This window comes from Portunus trituberculatus, chromosome 47, assembly GCF_017591435.1.
Source record: "Portunus trituberculatus isolate SZX2019 chromosome 47, ASM1759143v1, whole genome shotgun sequence".
NCBI classification, from domain to species: Eukaryota; Metazoa; Arthropoda; class Malacostraca; order Decapoda; family Portunidae; genus Portunus; species Portunus trituberculatus.
This window is the reverse complement of record NC_059301.1, coordinates 25,190,750-25,195,392: the sequence shown is the minus strand read 5'-3', so window position 1 is coordinate 25,195,392 and position 4,643 is coordinate 25,190,750.

Sequence of the window (4,643 nt, the reverse complement as noted above, 5' to 3'; positions counted from 1 at the left end):
CAAAGTAATGACGCAGAAGTAGATAACATGACAAACAGAACTAGATAACTATAAACCTACTGCCACAGAGACATAAAAAAAATATAGGAGAAAATAAACGATAGAAGTTTTGTTTTATCAGTATGGGTAATGATAAAGAAATGAGGCAAGAGTAGATAACGTGACAGAGACAGAACGAAATAACTACAGCCCCACGATGACAGAGATAGATGGCTCTTCGCTCAGTAGAGCCTTTGTCGCAGTAAGTGATGCCATTTTTCTCGGCAGCACATCTCGTCCCTTCCCTTCCCTCACATGATTACCTCTTCCTCCGGCACATCCATTTGCGATCTTCCTCATCCTCATTCACTCGATTTGGCAGTGTCGCTTTCCCGTCATCATCTGCTTCTCTTCGCTTCCCTTTCACTCCCTCATCCTCTTTCCTCCTACTGTATTCTTTTCCCCTGAGAGTGTCGCTTTTCTCTACTCGTCTACTCTGCCTTTAACTCCTTCATCTCAATTTTTTATTCCTTTGGCTGTTCCTTTTCCTTTCTTCGCTTTTCAAAACATCATTCTCCTCGCCAATTTGATATTTCCCTGTTCACTCCCAGTCTCGTCTCGTTCATACCCTTCTTTATATTGTGCCCTACATATCTCTTCTTTTTTAACACAAAGACACATGTGATAAGATAGATGGGTGTAAAGTCTAAAAAGTAAAAACAACGTTAAAGGCCGAGGCTAAAAAATAAATAAATAAAAATGTATACGGATAAAAGAGATGCAAGGTTTCTGATTTTTTTAGTGCCTTGAATGTTGGTTTAGTAGAGATATTTGAGAAAATTATTAAACAAATCATTGGATGAGGATAATATATATATATATATATATATATATATATATATATATATATATATATATATATATATATATATATATATATAGATAGATAGATAGATAGATAGATAGATAGATAGATAGATAGATAGATAGATAGATAGATAGATAGATAGATTGGTAGATAGGTAGATAGATATGTTTGAAACAGAAACTATCGCTTGTAAGACTGATAGATTCTTGCAGCATCCTTTGTTTCTTGTTTGATTTTCTGGAATCCTGTCCTGAGGAAGTTAAGCTGTGCATGAAAGAATAAGATGACAGAAGACAGAGTTCACCGCTAAAGAGGATGAGAAACTGAGTTTTATTAAGGAGGATGGATCAGAGTTGAAAGTAATTCTCAGGTTCTGTGCAGCGGGGAGGAGGGGAAGAAAGATATCAACCCTTGGAAACATTTAATTAGTAGTCTAAGATGAAAAAGCATTATCATGTATTAAAAGAAAGAGGCAGTTTAGTAAAATAAGTGAAGGTGCAAAGTACGCGAGAGATAGTGGTTTCAAGCAGTAAATTTGTGAGAACAACATGATTAAAGAGATTTTCGGTAAGTATACCAAAGCTTACAAGGTGGAGATAGACACATTAGCTTTATAATTAGAAGAGTACACAGTCTTGCCATGTTGCTTAAGGAGAACGGCAACAAATGAGGTGATAGAATTACTGGATATATTTTGGCAGGATGTAGTAAATCATGTGAGGAATTAGAGTTCGTGTGTCTTTGACATTTCTTATTAATGAAAGGATTTTTGGCGAGTCGTAGAATATATTTGGCACGATTCCGCACAGAGATATATAAAGGACATAAGTTTCTGAGGGTGGAAAATTGTGATAGTTCATGTGAGGCGGTGCCTTTGAACCTGAGGGCAAGCAGAGTCTAACCAGGGATTTCCACCTTTGGGATCAGAGGGGAAAGGGAGCGTGAACTGTACGCCTCCACGCCAGCCACAAACAGTCACATGTATTGCAGAGGGAGGGAATAAATGATTCTCTGGCACGAAATCAGTTGTGGCTTTGTAGAAAATGAGAAGGAGTTTTACAGATTTAGGTTCAGCCACGTAACGGAGGCATAGTGTTCGATGTGCCTCCGCCTTTGTTGTTTCGGTGAGACAGAAAACTGCAGAAATAATGCTTTGGGCGAAGGAACGTAGGAAAAAAAAATGTCACCTGAAACGAGTTATGAGCTTATCATTATGGACGATTATACAAGATGAGCCAGGGAGAATACCAGTACAATGATCCAAATAAGAAATGCAATAAAAAGTTTGAGAATAAAACATGAATTACAATATTAGCCATATTTTCGGTATTGCCGTAAGTAAGGTTTTTAATTTAGGAAATTGCTTAGTGAAAATTGTAGTGTAAATTCAATTCTGTGTAAAAAAGATTAAGAACTTTACAATCGACCGTCCAGCGTAGTATAGAAAGTTTCAATTACAGTAAATTAAGAGTGTTTCAAAGAAGATGGTTGATATTTCTCCCTACTCTTCTGAGAGGTGAAAGGTCAAACTGGAAATAGAATAGATCAGGGAAGGATTTTCAGTACCACCTTTCTCTCCCCATAAACCTCACATCCTTATATCTGATATCTGTATACTGAGTTGCCCATGCACTTCCTTTTCCCTTTTCTGTCTCTTCACATTTCCCACTTGGATATTCCTTTCCTTCCTTCCCCTTCCGCTCCTCTTCATTATTCTTGTTTTTCTTGCCTCTGTTTCTATTCTTAGTCGATGTTTCCTTCTACGTTTTTTATCTGTTCTCTCTCTCTCTCTCTCTCTCTCTCTCTCTCTCTCTCTCTCTCTCTCTCTCTCTCTCTCTTTCCCACTTTCATCTCACCAATCGCTATCCTTTCTTTGCTCTCTCCCCATTCCTTCTTTCTCCCTTTATACCACCACCACCACCACCACCACCCTGGCACATCCTCTATTATCGCCAGTTCGATGCTCAGCCTGATTTAGTGCCTCGCCCAGTATTGACACTATCCAACCCACAAGTGTGTCTCCGCCAGCTGATTTATGGCCCCACATCCTTCTTGCCTTTCCGTGACCTGATCTGGCCTCTCACGACCTGGCCTGATGTGACCTCTCCGTGACCTTCCTGCAGTAGTAGTAGTAGTAGTAGTAGTAGTAGTAGTAGTAGTAGTAGTAGTAGTAGTAGTAGTAGTAGTAGTAGTGGTGGTGGTGGTGGTGGTAGTAGTAGATGGGATATTATACGAGGTTCCTGGTCGTGTGTGTGTGTGTGTGTGTGTGTGTGTGTGTGTGTGTGTGTGTGTGTGTGTGCGTGACGTAGGAGAGGAACACTAGTGACGTCACGATCAGTTTACCGCCATTGGTTCAGGATTCATTCTGTCTCTGTCATTGGCTGCAATTCCGCGCCCGGTCCCCTGTCATTGGTTGGAAATCCAGGAAATCCTCCCTCATTGGTCGGAATGTTGCCTCGGGTCAATCTATGTCATTGAAAGTAATCAGTATTTATCTTCAGCTGTTGACTAAAAGGCTCGTGAACAGTTGTCTGGGGGCCATTTTTTCCACTAAAGGAGAATATATGGATGAAGTTTGTTTTTCAATAAAGAGGAGGCCAACCAGCCAGCGAGTGAAGGGGTGAAGGGATAAAGTGGTGAAGGAATGAATAGTTGAACGGAAGAATGAATGAAGATATGAATGTATGGAAGAATGAAGGGGCGAAGAGGTGAAGATATGAAGAAATAAAGGATGAAAGAATGAAGGAGTAAAGGCATGAATGAATAAAAAAAACATGAATGAATAAGTGAAGGGATGAAAGCATGAAAGAGTGAATGGGTGAAGTGGTAAGGGAATGAAGGAATAGTCAGTGGTGGTCTATACTTGGTAAAGTCCAATAGAGGGAGTGGCGGAGTATAGTGGAAAGCAGGACCTTAATTCCGCAGCCCATTGCTACCATTACCTGTACTGGCCTGCATACCGCCACCGTTAGCCCCTCGTGCCGTGAAACACATACCGTGCCCTTCAAGTTTGATTGGTAAATGAAAGAGAACAACAGGAGGAAATCAATTTGGTTCAAGTCGATAGTTAGATTAAAATGGAAAATATGAAGGAGATGGATCTTAAAGGACTGGTAACTGACTCTAATAGACGAAGTAATTAGATTGTTTGCGTCTATAGCCTTGGAACATTAAACATCGAAGATAATGTATTTCTTGTTCCACTAACTAACATTTGATCGTTAACTTTGCACATGATTATACTTCAGGTTTTTCTTAAGGCTTGTGGAAATCTGTGGTGAGGTATTGTTCGCTGGTAGGGTGTGAAATAGACTTGGGTGAATTAGTGAGAGGCTCAGCGAGGCTCCTCACACATCCTGCATTATGAGCGTTGGTCCGAGATGTGTTGGGGTGGAAGGTAAAGCTGGATGCGAAGGAAACCAAAGAAAATAATGTGGCTTTCTTTTACACTCCATTTTTGCTTTCCTTGTATACATTTCCGTGTGTTTGTTTAGGCTAAAGTTGTCAGAGGTGCTGAGGGGAGGTGTATAAATATGTTCCTTCCCAGAATACACGAGTGGAATATTTGAACTTCTACTGGGTTAGCGTTGCTGCTTCGCCTCACGGGTTATAGGGAAGAAGTTTTTTGATATCTACTGGCGTTACAAAGACGAGGTGGTTGATATAGCCAGGAGGAAGTTGACGGTTTGCAAATTAAGCAGCAAAAAGCAACATAACGTCATTTTTGGGGGATAGACTGAATTCATAATGTTGTAATGTTATATTCACTTTCGTGAAAAAAAGTAACATAAGCCAG